This window comes from Silurus meridionalis, chromosome 23, assembly GCF_014805685.1.
Source record: "Silurus meridionalis isolate SWU-2019-XX chromosome 23, ASM1480568v1, whole genome shotgun sequence".
NCBI classification, from domain to species: Eukaryota; Metazoa; Chordata; class Actinopteri; order Siluriformes; family Siluridae; genus Silurus; species Silurus meridionalis.
The window spans coordinates 4,477,643-4,498,947 of NC_060906.1; the positions used below are offsets into that span (position 1 = coordinate 4,477,643).

General features: G+C 38.1%; 1 protein-coding gene and 1 long non-coding RNA gene across 2 annotated transcripts in view; one reads left to right on the forward strand and one right to left on the reverse strand.

Moving 5' to 3' along the window:
* The window catches only part of LOC124377358 (NACHT, LRR and PYD domains-containing protein 12-like), a 578,147-nt gene that overhangs the window by 148,463 nt on the left and 408,379 nt on the right, over positions 1–21,305 (reverse strand).
* Positions 5,950–9,380, forward strand: LOC124376894. The gene is made up of 4 exons (XR_006923975.1): positions 5,950–7,105; positions 7,286–8,499; positions 8,990–9,080; positions 9,197–9,380. It is a non-coding gene; the product is annotated as an uncharacterized LOC124376894 (long non-coding RNA).

Here is a 21,305-nt window from a genome sequence, read left to right on the forward strand (position 1 = left end):
ATTGCAAAGCATGAAAGAGAAAATTTAATGAGAGACAGAGAGCGACTGGAGCAACGTCTGGCTCAGCTGGAGGCCACTTTAAATTTTGAACAAAATAAATTTGAGAAAGAAACAGAGAAGTCCAAACCAGGCATGGATGAGATGATCACCTCACAGCTCCAAACCACCAGGGATCTGCAGGATTCCCTGAATCATTGTGAGGAAGAGAAAATGTATTTAATGAGAGACAGAGAGCGAGTGAATGAACGTGTTGCTCAGCTGGAGGCCACTTTGGAATTTGTACAAAATAAATTTGAGAAAGAAAAAGAGAAGGCCAAACTAGACATGGAGGAGATGATCATCAGACAGGTCCAAACCACCAGGGATCTGCAGGATTCCCTGAATCATTGTGAGGAAGAGAAAATTAATTTAATGAGAGACAGAAAGCGACTGGAGCAACGTGTTGCTCAGCTGGAGGAGACTTTGGAATTTGTACAAAATAAATTTGAGAAAGAAACAGAGAAGTCCAAACCAGGCATGGATGAGATGATCACCTTACAGCTCCAAACCACCAGAGAGCTGCAGGATTCCCTGAACGACTGTGAAGAAGAGAAGAAGATTGCAAAGCATGAAAGAGAAAATTTAATGAGAGACCGAGAGCGACTGGAGGAACGTGTTGCTCAGCTGGAAGCCACTTTGGAATTTAAAGTAAATAAATTTGAGAAAGAAAAAGAGAAGGCCAAACTAGACATGGAGGAGATAATCACCTCACAGCTCCAAACCACCAGGGATCTCCAGAATTCCCTGATTTAATGTGAAGAAGAGAAGAAGATTGCAAAGCATGAGAGAAATAATTTAATGAGAGACCGAGAGCGACTGGAGGAACGTGTTGCTCAGCTGAAGGAAACTTTAAAATTTGAGCAATATAAATTCAGGAAAGAAAAAAAGAAGACCAAATTAGACATTGAGGAGATGATCACCTCACAGCTCCAAACCACCAGGGATCTCCAGGATTCCCTGATTCACTGTGAGGAAGAGAAGAAGACTGCAAAGGATGAGAGAGATCATTTGATGAGAGACAGAGAGCGACTGGAGGAACGTGTTGCTCAGCTGGAGAAAACTTTGGAATCTGAGAGAAATAAATGGAAGGAAAAACTAAAGGCAAAACAACAGATCATTCACTTAATACACAACTTCTTCAATAATTCATTAAGAACAGGAAATGGCAGCAGTGGAGAGCAAAATATCTGCAAAGCTCTGGGCAGGTTTAGATTCAGCATGTGAGCACATGTTATACATATAATAAAGTACAAAAATATATCTATATTTATTGATATAAAACCCACCACACCACCCTCAACAAACCTGAGTGAACGTGTGAATGTGAGGGGACGACAGCATACAAATATCCCAGTTCACCAAACACTCTATATCCATGATCCCTCCAGATCTGCATCTTTACCTGAAAATAAATCTACTGATAAAAGACTTGACTAAATAAATGTGTTCAACCTCGACTTGAACACTGAGACTGTGTCTGAGTCCCGAACACTGATTGGAAGGCTGTTCCATAACTGTGGGGCTTTATAAGAGAAACATCTGCCCCCTGCTGTAATCTTCATTATTTGAGGAACCAACAGATAGCCTGCACCTTTTGATCTAAGTAGGCGTGGAGGATCATACTGGTACAGAAGTTCACTCAGATACTGCAGTGCGAGACCATTAGGTGCATTATACGTCAGTAGGAGTTTTTTATAATCAGTGTGAGATGTAATTGGAAGCAGTGTAGACTGATTAAAACAGGGGTGATGTGGTCGTATTTCCTAGATCTAGTGAGGACTCTTGCTGCTGCATTCTGAACTAACTGAAGCTTATTTATGCACTTACTCACACACCCAGACAGTAAAGCGTTACAGTAGTCTAATCTAGAAGTAACAAAAGCATGAACCAGTTTTTCTGCATCCTGTAACGACATCATATTTCTAATTTTAGCAATATTTCTAAGGTGAAAGAAGGAGATCCTGGTGATATTATTCATGTGAGCATCAAAGAAAAGACTTGAGTCAATAATCACACCAAGGTCTTTGACAGACGTACATGCTGAAACAGAAACACCACCGAGAGATGCTACGTAATCAGAAAGTTTACTTCTATCTGCATGTGGTCCTAGTAAAAGTACTTCCGTCTTATCTGAGTTGAGCAGAAGAAAGTTATTAAGCATCCACTGTCTAATGTCCTTTACACACTTCTCAACATTGTTAAGCTGATCTCTCTCATCTGGCTTTGCTGAAATATACAGCTGTGTGTCATCAGCATAGCAATGGAAGCGAATCTCATGTTTATGAATAATTTCAACAAGAGGCAGCATATATAAAGAGAAAAGCAGTGGGCCTAAGACAGATCCTTGAGAAACACCAAACTTTACCTCATAGAGTGCGGAGAACTCACCATTTACATTAACAAACTGATAGCGATCAGTCAAATAAGACCTGAGCCAAGAGAGAGCTGTTCCCTTTATTCCAACAATGTTCTCAAGTCTAGCAAGCAGTATAGTGTGATCAATGGTGTCAAAAGCTGCACTAAGGTCGAACAAAACAGGTAAGGAGACAAAGCCCTGATCAGAGGCCAATAACAGGTCATTTACCACCTTAACTAGCGCCGTCTCTGTGCTATGATGAGGCCTAAATCCTGACTGATACATTTCAAAAATGTTATTCATAAGTAGGTGTGAGCATAACTGCTGTGCTTCAACCTTTTCTAAAATTTTGGATATAAAGGGAAGATTTGATATTGGTCTGTAGTTGGACAGCTGACATGGGTCAAGATCAGGTTTCTTAATTAGGGGTGGATAACTGCCAGTTTGAAGGATTTTGGTACATAACCAGTGCTAATGGAAGAGTTTATTATTTTTAAAACAGGTTTTAATTACCTCTGGAGTTATCTGTTTAAAGAAACCTGTAGTCAAAGGATCTTCCGCCAAGCCTTATCTTCAAGAACACCAACTACTCTGATCTTCAGGAGAACATGGAAGAACTGACTCCCTCCTAACCGACTCTTCAAAGATTCCTTTGTCTACTGCATCCAGACTCTTGTGCAACAAGCCAATGGCAGTAACAGTTTTACCAACCAGTCTAAATGCATGTTTTTACGCTTGAGCCCCTTAATTTAAGGTGAATTTGAATTCTTTGATGATTTCTAAGTGGGTAATTTTGAAGATTAAACTTGCCATTCCTTTCCTTTCTTTCTTTCTTTCCTTCTTTTCCCTTCTCTTCCTCCTTTTTTCCTATTTTTAACTTTTGTTTTTTTTTTATTATTTTCTTTATTTTTTTTAGTGTATGTTTGTGTATGTATGTTTAGTTAGATGTATGTTGGGGGTTGAGGCTTTCTTGGCCAGGGAGATACCTCTTTTATAGAATTAATAAAATATTATACTGTCTTCTGTTTGCTATCAAGAGAACAGCCCGCAATCTGGAGATAAAAATGGAGGAAAACTAAATTGGAGGTATTTAGAATTGTGTATAAAGACAGTATGCTCAGCTACAGACAGGCACTAAAAGCTGCTAGAGCTGAAAACCTGAGCAAACTCAGAGAAAACAACAAAAACAATCCCAGGTTCCTTTTTACTACAGTAGCTAAACTAACTACAAATCAGGGCTCTGAAAATTGTGTTCCATCACAGTTTAGTAGTGAAGACTTTATGAATTTCTTCACTGAAAAAATAGATAACATTTGAAAAACAATTGTGGTGGTCTGAGACCATCTCCTGACACAATCTCACATAAAACTCCACAACTACACTGTTTTAAATGTACAGGACAGGAAGAGCTGTATAATGTTATTACCAAAGCTAAATCAACATCATGTCCGTTAGATCCAATTCCAACTAATCTATTGAAGGAACTGTTATATACAGCTGGATATATTATTAACTCCTCACTATCGTTAGGTCACGTCCCTAAATCCCTCAAGTTAGCAGTTATTAAGCCCGTCATTAAAAAACCTAATCTGGATCCAAACACGTTTTCGATTTACAGACCAATTTCAAATCTGCCATTTATGTCTAAGATTTTAGAAAAGATTGTCGCTGCCCAGTTATATTCCTACCTGCAAGAGAACAATATTTTTGAAAAGTTTCAGTCAGGTTTTAGGCCCCATCATAGCACAGAAACTGCCCTAGTTAAAATCACTAATGACCTGTTTTTAGCTTCAGACCAAGGCTTTATCTCGCTGTTAGTTTTACTAGATCTTAGTGCTGCATTCGACACTATAGATCATGATCTTCTCCTAGATCGCTTACAGATTTAGACGGATGTTCTGTAACCACTAGTTCAACGGTAAAAGACCTGGGAGTTATTTTAGAGCAACTTTTCTTTCAAAAACCATATCAACCAAGTTACAAATACATCCTTCTTTCACCTTAAATTTCTAAGCTAAGAAACGTTATCTATATCTGATACAGAGAAGCTCGTCTATGCGTTCATGACCTCCAGAATAGACTATTGTAATGCATTACTAGGTGGATGTCCTGCATCATTAATAAACAAGCTTCAGTTAGTTCAGAATGCAGCAGAGAGAGTTCTCACAAGGTCAAGAAAATATGATCATATAACCCCAATCTTATCATCCCTACACTGGCTTCCTTTCAAGTTTCGAATAGACTACAAACTACTACTTCTTACTTATAAGACTTATAACCAGTCTTTTAACACGCTACAATCAGTCATGCTCGCCTGAGATCTCAAAACTCTGGGCTTCTAGTAGTTCCTAGAATAGCAAAGTCCACTAAAGTTGGTAGATCATTCTCACATTTAGCTCCTAAACTCTTGAATAGTCTTCCTGACAGTGTTTGGGGCTCAGACACACTCTCCAAGTTTAAGTGCAGAATAAAAACGTATCTTTTTAGCAAAGCCTACACATAACACACATCACAGATCATAAACTTGTGCTACAGAACATCTGATCAAATGCACAGCTGTTCCTGGCAAGCCTACAATTTTAACCAAAATTATTAGAAATAATGCCAATTTAATCAGTTTAATGTCAAACAAGGCACCTGAAATGAAAAAAAATTTAATTAGCTTCAAAGCAGTACTCTAACTCATTCTGCCCCACGGTAGAATCATCGATTATTGTCGAGAGGTGAGGAGAAATATGACCATATGGGTATAAGCTGCTCGATCTGATTGCTCACTCCCACTTTGCTACTTTTTTCTGTAACCCCATGGATGGAGAAATAATAAAAACCAAAGCGTCATCTATCCACAGCCCAAAGGGAACTGCTGCTGAGACACAGTATCTATCAGCGCTCTAGCAGTCATAAACATGTGTTGTTTATGTCTGTCTGCCTGTGATGGAAGGGGCATTAAAAATGCATAACCCTAACCGTGTAACCCTAATTTATAACCCTACCCCTAACCCTGTAACCGTAATGTATACCCCTACGCCACCCCTATCCATGTAGGGGTTATGACCCTACCCCAACCACTACCCTTAAACCTATAACCCTAAATTATGTCCCTACCCCTGTAACCCTAATTTACAACCCTTCCCCTAACACTGTAACCCTTGTTTATAACCCCTAATCTAACCCTGTAACCCTAATGTACATCCCTAGCCCACCCGTATCCATGTAGGAGTTATTACCCAACCACAACCCCTACCCTGGCAACCCTAATTTATAACCCTGAACCTAACCCTGTAAACCTAATGTATACCCCTACCCCACCTCATCCATGTATGGGTTATGTCCATACCCAAACCCTAAAGCCTAACCTTGTTTCCCTAATTTATAGCATTTACATTTACATTTGCGGCATTTAGCAGACGCCCTTATTCAGAGCGACGTCCAAAAGTGCTTTGAGTCTCTAGCAATAAATAAATCTACACTGTTACGCCAGATTACAAACTTGATATTAATATACAGTGAGGAAAATAAGTATTTGAACACCCTGCTATTTTGCAAGTTCTCCCACTTAGAAATCATGGAGGGGTCATGGAGAACAGGTAGCAGCACCCAATTTTAAAGATGACCTCCAGTAAAAGAAGTAATATTTGGCTTCATTTTGAGGAGGCTGGACCTAATTAGGCAAAATGCAAGTTTTGCAACAATATTTTGTCAGGCCAAGGAGGAACAACATCAAATTATAGATGTCATCTCCAAGTAAAGCATCCAACTGCATTGCTTATGCAAGTGAGACAAGAGGATCCTATGGAATCTACACCAGCCTCAGGTAGTAGTGCTTCTGTGACTGCAGTCTTCTCTAATACTGGCTCTACGGCATCCACATCTGGAACTGGCACCAGTGTCCAACTAACAAGACAAAGTCAAATTACAAGCTTTCTGAGAACACCAATTGGCCCTATCAGACAAAACAATTAGGATGAGGAACTAGTTAAAATGATTACAGCAGATTGACAACCTTTCTCAATTGTTACCGACACAGGATTTAGAAGATTTGTGAAGGCACTTGATCCATCATATGTTTTACCAAACAGAAAGACCACAGCTTTACAACAAAATGAAAGAAGAGCTGATGGTAAAAGTCAGCAATGCCGCTGCTGTGTGTCTGACCACTGATTGCTGGACATCACGAACAACTACCAGTTTTATGGCAGTCACTTGTCATTTTATTGATGAAGATTTTACAATTTCATCATCTCTTCAGGACTGCTACTCATTTACAGACAGACACACTGCTGACAACCTAGCACTGAACTTGTGGAAAATCACAAACAAAGTTGTTGCTTGTGTTTCTGACAATGGCAGCAACATAAAAGCATCCATTCGGAAAGCTGAATGGAGGCACTTGCCATGCTTTGCCCATTTACTTTAAACCTTATTGTAAGGGAAAGCTTGAAACACATTCAAGAGACAGTTGCAAAAGTGAAGAATGTTGTTGAATATGTCAACAGAAGCACCGTTGCCACAGAAAGATCAAAAGCAACACAAAAACAAATGGGCCTTGAAGAGCTTAGGCTCAAGCAGGATGTAATAACAAGATGGAACTCTACTTATTACATGCTGAAAAGATTTTGGCTGCAGAAGGAAGCAATCATTGCTACACTTGCCCTGGTTAACCCCAACCTTCCAACACTGACACTTGATGAACGGGACATAATTAAAAATGTATGTGAAATTCTTCAGCCATTTGAAGAAGTCACTGTTGAAATGTCTGCTGAAAGCTATCTATAATTTTAAGTGGATGATTTTATAAAATTTAAACCAACATGAATTTATCTTATTATAAAAATATGGTAACTTATATTATAGATCTGACTTAGTTCTTTTGTGTTTTTATTAAAACAGATATGTGACTGCATCCAAGGTCATTTTGATGTCAAGGGGACTGCAAAAAGTTGTCCAGCGATTGAGGGGTGCTGTGTTTAACCATGGCCCAGTTACTGCAATGATAGACTCATTGGCTGAAGACATGCAAAGGCGCTTTCACCAAATTGAGCATTTTCGTCTTTATTCTGAGGCAACGCTGCTTGACCCCAGATTTAAACAAAAGGCATTTCATGATGCAGCAGTTGCAGACAAAGCAGCCAAAAGCATAACTGCTGCTGCGGCAAGGGTTTGGTCCAGAACCGAAGAGCAAACTCAAGCCGAGCGCACAGCTCCTTCTTCATCTGAACAAGTGTCTTCAATCTGGAAGGATTTTTATGAGAGAGTGTCTGATGCAGTCAGCATCAGCAACCCAACATCCACTGCAATGGCATCAATGCGAGGTTATCTTGCAGAGACCTTAATTCCCAGAACAGAAGACCCACTGGCATGGCGGAAATCATTTATTATAAATTCTACTTGTGAAAGTGTCATGATTTACTCTAGTAATAGTAAATTTATTCCTTCCTTTTAAACAATCAGCTGGTTTTAAGGAAAAACAAGGAATCACATTTTTGTGCAGCATCCATGATTATGATCATACAAATCCATCTGGTGAAAAAGTGTTGAACACATGAAGAAAGGCAGGTGAAAAAAGGCATGGAAGTCGAGACACCAGCTGAAATCAATCAGTAATTAGAAAGCAGTCCTGCCCCGTGTCAGTGAAAATCAATATCAGCTGCTTCAGTCCCAACTAATGGCCTGTATAAAGATCTCATTACCAAGGTGTCACACAAGAAACATCTCATGATGGGTAAAAGTGAAGAGCTCTCTCAAGACCTTCACAACCTTATTGTTGCAAAACATACTAATGGCAATGGTTACACAAGGATTTCCAAACTTCTGAATGTTCCAGCGAGAACTGTTAGGATCATAATCCAGAAGTAGAAAGAACATCATCTCACCATAAAGCAGCCATGACCAGGTGCTCCTTACAAGATTTTAGACAGAGGAGCAAAAAGAATATCAGAAGAGTTGTCCAAGAGCCAAGGACCACTTGTGGAGAGCTTCAGAAAGACCTGGAATTAGCAGCTACAACTGTTTAGAAGAAAAGCCCCTGCTGCAAAGAAGGGAGACCTGACCCAGCTGAAGAACTGGTGCCCAGTGTCACTACTGTACTGTACTGTACTGTATAGGTATGTTGTTCTCTATTTCCAATATGAAGTATGTAAAAGTAGAAAACCCTTTTCCTCATCCAGCATCAAAGAGAGATGTCAAACAAATTGGGAAGAAGGAACAAGGGAAGGGAAAAATAAATAAATGCAAAATAAAATTTAAAAAACAACCATGCGAAGACAAGGCAGGAAAATAATTTATTGCAGTAAATTCCCATTTACACAAATTAATATTTCTAATTATAATATTTTATGTAATAATGTTCAAAATGCATTAACACATTTACTGACACTCAATTTTATAATAATAAATTGCTTCTTTTATCTAAATAATTGCTTAATTTATCTGCAAGCATTCAATTAGCCTATAGCTGATATCAGAGCATGAGACTGCATGGTATTAAATAACACCAGATGAACTAAGGGAAATCACAAAGTCATCAGCTTTTCATTTAGGTTTTTTTTTTCTTTTTAGTACTGCTAATGGCATGCATCTTTTTTTCTGTTCAAGGCTCCTCCCCCTCTGATCAGCACCAATGATGACGAAGAACAATCATTAAGGCAGAGCTACTCTTAATTATTTCATCTCATAAATATTTCTGGTTCGTGACATTTACTAATTTCTTTTGCCAATATTTGATTCCCAAAACCTTAAAATAATATATTTAAAATATGATTTTAAATGATTGTGCATTTGTAGAATTCTTCTCTTTTTTAGGTTTTGATACGGTTCTTATGACCTTCGTTACACTAGCAACAAGTACACGCTTGTAAAGAGGAATGCCTGTCAAGAGGACCACATCTATGTGATGAGACTGTTTGTTGCCTAGTAATGTCAGAAATCTATCTAAACCCACCCACTTCATGACAGAGTGGAAAGACTTTATTGGGAAGTAATATATTGGTGAATTCAGTGAGTTTAACTCTTTTTTGTCTGTGTGTGTGTGTGTGTGTGTGTGTGTGTGTGTGTGTGTGTGGGGGTTATACAGAAGACTTGTATGCTTTTTTTGTGCTTTTTTCTTGGGCATCTCTGTTACAAGTTGTTTTGTAGTTTTATTACAGTGTCAGATTCTCATGTTGATTCTGATTCCGTGTTCAGCAATGGCAACACATGTACTGTTTTATGTTACAGTAAGTTGAAGTATTTTGAGAAGCAGTAAAGTAAGCTTTGTTTTGTGCATGGTAACTATTCTGTGTAAGAAGACAGGTTTTCATTTGAATAAATAATTTTTGACTCTGAATGCATGGTCTTGATTTTAGTTTATATACAGTGCCCTCCACAATTATTGGCACCCCTGTTTAAGATGTGGTCGTGGACTTCTAAAAATTCTCCTTTTTTTTTAAAACAACATAGAACCCAAATGCAAAAAAAGAGAAAAATCCAACCTTTTATTTAAGTACATTACTTTGGTGGTAAAAAAAAAATCATACATTTAGAAAAAAAAAAACCTTGAAATCATGTGTGCCACAATTATTGGCACCCCTAACAATTCCTCTGAAAAATATATATATTTTTTTTATATATATATTTTCTGTAGTTGCTAAGGTTGGTCAGGGTATCTAGGGACTTTTAATTAGTAATTCATGATTTCCTGTTTCCCTGGGGTATAAATATGAAGTGACACAGAGGCCTAATTCTCTTACCCATTTGTCAACATGGCAAAGACAAGAGAACACACCATTCAAGTAAGGCAGATGTGTGTCGACCTTCATAAGTCAGGCAATGGCTACAAGAAAATAGCCACTCGCCTTAACTTGCCGGTATCTACAGTCAGAGGAATCATTAAGAAGTTTAAAACAACTGGAACAGTGACAAACAAGGCTGGAAGAGGTCCCAAGTTTATCTTGCCACAATGCACAGTGAGGAGGATGGTAAGAGAAGTAAAAAAAATTTCCAAGCTCACCGTCACAGAATTGCATCAAAGAGTGGCATCTTGGGGTCACAGAGTCTCCAAAACAACCATCAGACGCTCTCTACATGCCAACAAGCTGTTTGGGAGGCATGCAAGGAAAAAGCCTTTTCTCACTAACACTCACAAACGTAAACGTCTGGAGTTTGCTAAGCGGTACTGGGACTTCAACTGGGATCGTGTGCTTTGGTCAGATGAGACTAAGATTGAGCTTTTTGGCAACAAACACTCTAAGTGGGTCCGGCGTAAAACAAAAGATGAGTATGCCGAAAAGCACCTCATGCCCACCGTGAAGTATGGTGGAGGATCTGTGATGCTGTGGGCCTGTTTCTCTTCCAAAGGCCCTGGGAACCTTGTTAGGGTGCATGGCATTATGACCGCTTTGAAGTACCAGGATATTTTAAATAAAAACCTGATGGCCTCTGCCAGAAAGCTGAAGATGGGTCGTCATTGGGTCTTTCAGCAGGATAATGATCCAAAACGTGGCAAAATCTACACAAAAGTGGTTCAGCAGTCACAAACTCAAGGTCCTCCCATGGCCATCTCAGTCCCCAGACCTCAACCCAATCGAAAACCTGTGGGGCGAGCTAAAGAGAAGAGTGCATAAGAGAGGACCCAGGACACTGGATGATCTAGAAAGATTGTGCAAAGAAGAATGGTCAAAAATCCCTCTCTCTTCGCTCCAATCTTGTGAAATGTTATAGGAGGAGATTAAGTGCTGTCTTGTTGGCAAAAGGAGGTTGTATTAACATCAGGGGTGCCAATAATTGTGGCACACATGATTTCATGTTTTTTTTTTTTTTCTAAATGTGTGATTTTTTTTACCAACAAAGTAATGTACTTAAATAAAAGGTTGGATTTTTCTCGACCACATCTTAAACAGGGGTGCCAATATATCTACAGTCCAGTTTCCATTTATAAGCTCTGGCACTATAACTGCATTGCAACAAGCTTTGGTTGGGAGTAAAGGTTCTGCTGTCAGTAGCTGACCGGCCATTTTCCCACAAGTATTACAGCTGCTCATTTCTTCTGTGATTCCAAGATGATCAACCCAGTATGGGATCAGTGCCATCTTTAGTGCCTGCACACACACACACACACACACACACACACACACACACACACACACACACACACACACAAACTTGGATGTATATAATATGTATATGATGTATTATATAATATTTCCTACAAAAACACCATAAAACTATAATCATTAAATATAAAGTATAGAAGAAAAATAAATGAAGTATGAGAAGATATCATATGGTTTAGCGTGATGACTGTATATTAGTTTAATTATCTACTGGACATTTCCTGAGGAAAAACTAAGTTAAATGTTAAAATATAATAATAATAATAATAATAATAATAATAATGATAATAATAATAATAATAATAATAATAATAATAATAATAATAATGTGAATAGATACATTATTAAAGACTTCTTTTTGCCAAAGTTGTATATTTTAAGTGTTAATATTTGGATTATTATTTCAATCAAAAATGGACACAAAACTAATTTGTTACTCATATTAGCTACATATAATGTTTATTCAGTCACACAAAAGTAATGTAAATAAATATAGAGTCAGTGTGATTAGGGTGATATTTTAAAGTATATAAATGAGGGTGTAAATGAACATATTGAAGTAACTTTACTGACTTTAGCAAAGTGGAATTTTCAGGCAGCAGTGGGCAGCCAATCAGATGGAACTGTTACAATCACTACTAAATATTTACTTTTATATTGATTAAATTATGTTTATTTTATAGACATAGTAATGTCCTTAACAACCTTTACATTTTACTCCTCTGCTAATTACTTAGTGATCATGCAGTAATTCGAGGCTTTCCGTTTCAGGATGTAACGCTGATGTTTATCGCTGTTCTTGTGATTTTCTCTCTAAAAGAAGATTTTTAACTTCCATAACCATGTTATAATCCATTATGAACAGATTTCACTTGTAGATTATGACTGATGATTAAGTGGAAACTAAATTATTAGTGAATGCTGGTGAAATTGGAGAAACCATGTGATCAGAGTGTAGGATACATGGGGAGACCGTGGAACCGGGAAAGATGAAAAAAGAAAAATAATAAATAAAATAAAATAAAGCCTTTTCACCTTTATGTGAAGAATGTGGTGGTACAGCTGTGGGAATTCTGTCCCAGGAACACGGTGACAGATATCTCCCTGTTGTGTATCTTTCTGAATCTGTACACAACATAACACAAGGGTCTCCCTCGTGCTTGCGTGCAGTAGCTGCTGCGGCTCTGATGGTCTGAGATGCTGAGAAAACGGTGCTGTCACATCCTTTGATACTGAACACCTCACATCAGCTAACAGCTATTTTACACAACCTCAACACACAACATATGACAGCACAACGTAGATCTGGTTATGAAATCACACTCTTGAATACAGAAAACTTCACCATTAAGCCTCTTCTCAGCCGCATTCAGCTGTAGTAGTGCTGTGTGATCTGCTAGACTTCATAGATTTAGATGGTTTTGATGACACACATGATTGCCTTAAACACATTGAACAAGAGACCTCTTGTAGGTCTGATCTTTTAGATACGACCCTGGAAGAGGGGGATTGTCTATATGTAGATGTTCATGTTCAAAACCTTCTGATGTGTAATTATGTGGATATGCGGTTGTAAGATTACCTGATGTAATAGTTGACGCTAAATCATTACCATACACATCTGCACACAGCTGCAGAGTTGGTAAAACCTACAAGAGCATGTCAGTTGTCTGAAGGTAAAGTAGTGACTATATACACTGATTCTAAGTCTGCTTATAGTGTTGTGCATGATTTTGCTGAAACATGGAAGCAAAGAGACTTTAAAACAGCTGATGGAAAGCCCATAGCACATTTTAATCTCATAGGCGACCTTTTAAAAGCTGTTCAGCTCCCTGCCAAAGTGGCCATAGTGAAGGTTAAAGGACATGCCGTAGGTGATTCAGAGGAAATTCAGGGAAACACATTACCGGATAAAGTAGCTAAGAAAGCAGCAAAACAACCAGTAGATTTGGACACAATACATACAAACCCTGAGATCTCGATGATGTCACACATCTCCAATATACCAGACATTGACCTAAAATACTTCAGAGTCAGCCTACTGAGGAGGACATCAAGTATTGGGCTTCTAAACAATGTAAATCAGATTCTGCTGCTATCATTAGAGATGTAGATAAAAAATTGCTCTGCCTAAACTAGCTTTAATAGTGTTGGTGAAGCATTACCATGGGATGTCACACATTAGCATACACTACTTAAAAAAAAAAAAGGTTTTTTTACAGTTAAATGTCTGTATTTTTTTTATAGAAAATTACCATTTTTTCAATTTACAACAAAAAGCCTGTTGTTTTACATATATTATCTGTATTTTAACGTTCCGTCATTAAATTTATCAAAAATTTATTGTATTTTGTATTTATAGAAATGTTCTGGTTTTTAAAAGAAATGAGCTGTATTTTCACAGAGTAATTTGTATTTTCACATAGAATGATATCTAATATTTACAGATTATTCTTGTAATCATTAAGTCAGTGTTTTTATTACCATTGAAGACAGTTAATCATATGAAGGTTAAAGCTGTTTTTTACACTAAATTATTATAAATTAAAATGTGGTATTTGCTCATGTCCCAGTAAACAAAAAGTCAATAATTTAGGTTTTTGTGGTTTATATTTTTTCAGTAACAATTCCTACAATATCCAAAAATCTAATCAAATATAATACAATATAATGTTTAAAAAATTACACAGAACTCAAATCTGAAATACTACAAACATTATTTTAATTAAAAATAAGGCATTGGTCCAGTATGGAATTTTAAACAGTAAAGAACTGAAAATAATTAGCTTCTTTAAAAAAATCATCAAATAAAAGCAATAAAAAAAAACAACAACAACAACCTGCACTTAAAAACATCAATAGTGCCAACCAACAAAACACTTTTTGGATTCCGTGCATGGGTTCTCCTGGTCTCCTACACCACCGCTGCTCAGATCATCCTTCTAGTAGGTTCCCAACCGCCATAAAAGAAAAATAAGAAGATTCCGGCTAGGCTCCGCGCGTGAGCATACTGCGGTACTTTAGGTATTTTTGCTCTGTTTCCACACGAACGGTATTTACTTGTCGAACCTGCGCTTCAATGCAGATTTTAGTGCTGATTTGAGACTTGCCAACAAATATTTAGTGGATTTATTTTTTAAATATCAGACTAAAGAAAGAACTTCGTGAATAAATTTGTGTTAAAAGTTTTAATTTCTTACATTTTTATATTTATGTTTAATAAAAATGGGCAAGTTCTCAGTGAATCATGAATAATTAAGCAAATCATAAAATAAAGATTAATTAAATCATTTTTTATTATATATTCAATATTTTATTAACTATTTTGTAATATCTATCCTATTTTTATGTATGTAGAATATTATTAGATAAATTATTTTAGTTTTTTTATATTATTTATATAAGTATGGTTAAATTCTATAAACGTAATAAAGAAATTATATTTGATTAAATATTTATGATTTACTGAAAAGTCATCAATTTTTATTAAGGATATAAATAAATATATATAAAAAACCCTAAATTTACACCTTAAATGTAACACATTTATTCACTACATGCAAAATTGGACTATGATGAGTTTGTGTACACACACACACACACACACACTTCAAGATAAATCACACACTTAATTACTTTCACTTAAAAAAATATATAAAACATAAAGACAAAGCAAAAAATATTTATTAAATTACCTGTTACTGTTTATTTACATAAATTTTCAAACAAAACATTTTATAACTTCGTATATATATATATATATATATATATATATATATATATATATATATATATATATATATAATTATAATATATAATTCCATTGTTTAATTTAACTTAATATTTATTTGCTCGTTTGACAAATCAAAATAAATATTTTCCATTTCTTAATTTTTTAACACGTTTTATAGAATTCATTCATTCATTTTATTATTTGCTTAATTATTCATGATTCACTCAGAATTCGTCCATTTTTATTAAACAAATATTAAAAGGGCGAAATTAAAACTTTAAACACAACATAAAATTATTCACGACGTCCTTTCTTTAGTCGGATATTTAAAAAATAAATGTTTTTATTGATAAAATCTGCAGGTCCGACAAGTAAAAACGGTACGTGTGGAAACAAAGCAGAAATTCCAAAAGTACCGCTCGACGACCAGTTGCAATGCCTCATATTACCACTAGAGGGTAGCATTTTACCACCACAAAATGTACTTTTTTAAATTTTTCCTCAAATTTCTTTAAAATTACACCTAAACTGTACAAGAGTTTGTTATTATCAAATAATAATTTTTATAATAATAATAATAATAATAAATCTAGCAATGTATCTAACAATATTCTACATATATAAAAAATAGGATAGCTATTATACAATTGAAAAATATATAATAGAATATATAAAAGAAACAACGATTTCATTAATATTTTATTTGCTTAATTATTCATAATTCACTCAAAACTCATCCAATTAATATATATATATATATATATATATATATATATATATATATATATATATATATATATATATATATATATATATATATACAGTGGAACCTCAGCACTCGCGACCTCGCATGCTCGTGACTTTTATTCCGACCGGCGACTCTCATTCAGATCGGCTCGTGAGCAACCGCGAGCTGCTCAAAACGCTAGTTTTAACATTTCTAAAAAAATAATATGTTAAAATATGTTTACTTCAGGATCACTGTTTACATCACTAATTGATACATTACAGGAAATTATACCTAAATTATTTACTATTTACTCGCCGACGAGTAAATCTTGTTTTCGCGCTTTCCCACATTTAGTCTTCTTCTTCTTGTGGTGTTTTATGGCGGTTTGGCAGACCAATGAAAAGGTGCATTACCGCCACCTACTGATCTGGAGTGTGAAGTGAACACAGAATAAGGGGGAAAAAACCCACAAGGGAAATTAAAAACCCATTTCCAACATTCTCCTGTATCTGGAAGAGTCTTCCTTTAGTCCCACTATTCCAGATTTCCTGCCATCTTTTACATACTTCAGATGAAATCACTGCCTTGAATTCAGCTCTACTCAAAGCTACCTTAATGTCTATCTGAGAATGATTTAATGCTTTCTTTGCTAGCTGGTCCACCATTTCATTTCCATCCACACCAACATGAGCAGGTACCCAAAGAAAATGTACCTCCACCCTCAGCTGCCTAGCTCTAAACAGACTCTGAAAGATTTCTAATATTAAGTCTTGCCTTGATTCGGATTTTCCACTTCTTAAACTAGAGAGAGCTGCCATCGAGTCACTACAAATCACCGTTCTTTCTGGTTGGACTTCTTCTATCCACTGTAGGACTAGTATGATTGCTAAAAGTTCAGAGGCAAACACTGACACTTGATCTGAAAGTCTTTTTGCAAGCTTTCTTTCAAGAGCAGTGATAAATACTGCTGCTGCAGTCCTTTCAGATTCTGGATCCTCAGAACCGTCCGTAAATACCTGCAGTGCATCGTAATACTCTCGTGTAATGTACTTCTGAACTATTAATTTAATTGGCATATTCATCCCCGGATTACTCAATGTTTTCTTAACTTGTAAATCTATTCTTCCTTACTATCCAACCAAAGCTTGTTACTCCCAACTCATACTCCCAACATTCTCTCAAAATCAGTCTAACTGGATGATTTTCCAGATGACCCTTTACACCATACCAGTACCTTAGTCTGAGCTGAAGCCTGTGCAGTTCTAGGGGCATTTCTCCCATTTCCACTTGTAATGAGGGTATCGGGGACGATCTAAATGCACCGCAGCAAATACACAACGCCTGATTATGAATTACCTCAATCTTTTTAAGTATTGTTTTGCTCGCAGAACTGTATATTGAACATCCATAATCAATGTTTGATCTAATCACAGCACAATAAATTATTTTCAAAGACAGACACGTTGCCCCCCCATTCTACTCCTGACAAGCACCTTAACAGTGTATTTTCCAGATGCGGCTGAACCGTTCGGCGTATCACGGATATTCCTACCCGTTTCGCTTCCATATCAACCTCTCCGCTATCCTTTTTCCTAAATAAACTCGCTTCACCTACTACGGCTTCCGCCTCCGTTTCTCCGCGCGTAACAGCAACACATTTATTCACGATGTGTATAAATGGACTACAGTACAATGTGAACGTGTACAGCACACACACACACACACACTCACTCACTCTCTCTCTCTCTCTCCTTTTCTCACACACACACACACACACACACACACACACACACACACACACACACACACATTCTCTCTCTCTCTTTCTCACACATACACACACACACATTCTCTCTCTCTCTCTCAAGTCAAGTCAAGAGTCAAGAAGCTTTTATTGTCATTTCAACCATATATAGCTGATGCCGTACACAGTGAAATGAAACAACGTTCCTCCTGAACCCAGGTGCTACATAAAACAACATAAAACAACAGTCACAGAACAGAAGAACACAGGGCCAGGAACTAAGATCCTCGCCACATAAAGTGCATGTGTGCAACTGGTGCAAACAGTGCAAAAGACAACACAAGACAGTGCAAGACAACACAGGACAGTGCAGGACAATACACAAAATATAAAAATAAAAACAGCAATAGCTCCGCCAGTAAGACCTGTCGTGACAGAATAAGGTGCACAGTAGCAGAAAAATGTAAACAGAAAAATGTAAACAGAATTGTGAAATTCTACAATAGCAGCAATCAAAATAAACTGAACAGTGACCAAAGGATTTGGACAGAATATTGTGCAAAGAGAGCAAGTCCCGGAAGATCAGCAACAAACGGCATGTAAACATTTTGCGATAATGAAAGGTGTGAATGGTGCTGAAACCTGGGTGTGCGAAGTGTATGTGTGTTGAGTCCGGTTGTACAGATTAGGCATGTGTTTGTGTGTGTGTGTGTGTGTGTGTGTGTGTGTGAGAGAGTTCAGTTCAGATGTTTGTTGAGGAGCCTGATGGCTTAGAATAGAATAGCCTTTATTTGTCACATATACATTACAGCACAGTGAAATTTGTTCTTCGCATATCCCAGCTTCCTTAGAAGCTGGGGTCAGAGCGCAGGGTCGGTCATGATACGGCGCCCCTGGAGCATAGAGGGTTAAGGGCCTTGCTCAAGGGCCCAAGAGTGAAAGCCATCTGGAAGAGTGGAAGCTTGCTGGAAAAAACTGTTGCACAGTCTTGATGTGACGGCCCGAATGCTTCGGAACCGTTTCCCTGATGGTAGGAGAGTAAAAAGTGTGTGTGACGGGTGTGTGTGGTCGTCCACAATGCTGTGTGCTTTGCGGATGCAGCGTGTGGTGTAAATGTCCATGATAGAGGGGAGAGAGACTCCGATGATCTTCTCAGCTGTCCTCACTATCCTCTGTAGGGTCTTGCGATCCGAGACGGTGCAGTTCCCAAACCAGGCAGTGATGCAGCTGCTCAAGATGCCCTCAATGGTCCCTCTGTAGAACATGGTCAGGATGGGGGGAGGGAGATGGGCTTTCCTCAGCCTTCTCAGGAAGTAGAGACGCTGCTGGGCTTTCTTGGTGATGGAGCTGGTGTTGAATGACCAGGTGAGGTTGTCTGCCAGATAAACACCAAGGAATTTGGTGCTCTTGACGATTTCCACAGAGGATCCATCGATGATCAGTGGAGAATGGTCACTCTGTGTTCTCCTGAAGTCATTTATGTGCCTCATGACGAGCCTCTCGAAGCACTTCATCATGATGGGTGTGAGTGCAACGGGACGATAGTCATTGAGGCAGGAGACAGAAGACTTCTTCGGCACAGGAATGATGGTCGTCGTCTTGAGGCACGTAGGAACAGTGGCGCTGCCCAGGGAGATGTTGAAGCTGTCGGTAAAGACATCCGCTAGCTGTTGTGCACATTCCCTGAGCACTCTGTCAGGAATGTTGTCTGGTCCAGCAGACTCCCGTGCATAGAGTTTTCCTCACTTCAGCTGTGGTTAGACAGAGCACCTGGTCAGTGGGTGGAGGGATGGTCTTCCTCGCCACCACGTTGTTCTGCACCTCGAACCGGGTGTAGAAGTCGTTCAGCGCATCTGGGAGGGAGGCGTCACGGTCACAAGGAGGTGGTGGTGTCTTGTAATTCGTGATCGCCTGGATGCCCCGCCACATGCGCCGGGTGTCTCCGCTGTCCTGGAAGTGGCTGTGGATTCTCTTGTCATGTGCGCGCTTCACCTCTCTGATGGCACGGCACAGTTTGGCCCTTGCTGTTTTGTCCCCTGCTCTGAAGGCGGAGTCTCTTGTTTTTAGCAGTGCACACACCTTGGCGGTCATCCATGGCTTCTGGTTGGAGCGTGTAGTGATGGTCTTGGAGATGGTCACGTCATCAATGCACTTGCCGATGTAGCTGGTCACTGTTGACGTGTACTTCTCCAAGTTGATGAAATCGCCATTGGTTGCAGCTTCCCTGAACATGTCCCAGTCAGTGCATTTAAAACAGTCCTGAAGAGCAGACATGGATCCTGCTGGCCAGGTTCTAACTTGTTTTCGAGCTGGTCTTGAACGCCTACTGAGTGGTCTGTATGCTGGGATCAACATAACAGATGTGGTCTGAGTACCCGAGGTGGGGGCGGGGCTTCGCCCTGTATGCGCCCCGGATGTTTGTGTAAACAACATCCAGCGTGTTTTCTCCTCTGGTTGCAAAGTCCACATTCTGATAGAATTTGGGAAGCACAGTCCTGAGATTTGCGTGATTTAAAATCTCTTTTTCACACACACACACACACACACACACACACACACACACACACACACACACACACACACACACACACACATTCCTGTATGACATTCTATGTGAGGACCGGGTAAATTAACCTGCAGTGTGAGGACCACCATTTCTGCTACAATTACACGTGAATGCATAATATATTTCAACACTAGGTGTTTCTATGATCCTTAAAAAAACAAAGGAAAAGAACCAGCATTTTACCAGCCATGTGAAGACCTTTTCATGGGGGCACTATTGAGTTTGTTTCTGGCTGGCTTACATTAAGGACATTTATTTGTATAATTTTTTTTTTGCTTACACGTTGTGTGGACAGCTCCAAGCCATTATTGAACTGAACTAACATCAGTTGAGTAATGACTCAGAGCATCTTTACAACTGCATTAAATTCTATTTGAATCATTATGCCATGTTGATCATTGTAAGGCTGCTTTGAAAAAAATCAGTATAGTTTTATGCACTAAAGGAGTAAAGATGACTTGAGAAATAATGCAATTTTTACATTGACGTTCAAAAACAGTCTACTACAGTCTCAATTTTTTATTGATCCAATTTGATGAACCAGTGAGCAGCTGTTCGTTCATTTGTGAACACAAGATAACACCAACACAACAGTCTCTCAACATGAAGGTGAACCAAACTGTTAAAGAACATTAATTTTTTGCTTTTAAAACATAAGCATTCGAGCAGCTGACTTTCTTTTCATTTTCAAAATTGCATTGTAGACAAAGTTTATAATATCCCTCCAAGATCGTTGGTTCAGGGCCTTTTCCTCTTCTAGGCACTTCATGCAGGCTACTTTCCCTGGAACTCTGCGCTCTGCCAAAAACAGTCCTAGATGTTTGTTTACTGCCCTTCTCTCTTTTCCACTCCATAGTCTCTTCACTGTTAGCCTGGTGGTCTCTACAAATGACAAGGAAGTCAATGGAGATTTTATAACCTAAAAAAAGATGTTAAGTATGTATCAGTATCTAATGAATTAATAATTAGAGAGGTTGTGACATGGGAAATGAAACTTGCCTAGATTTCCAGACATGAGTTCCTTTAAACTATTCAAACATACTGTAAG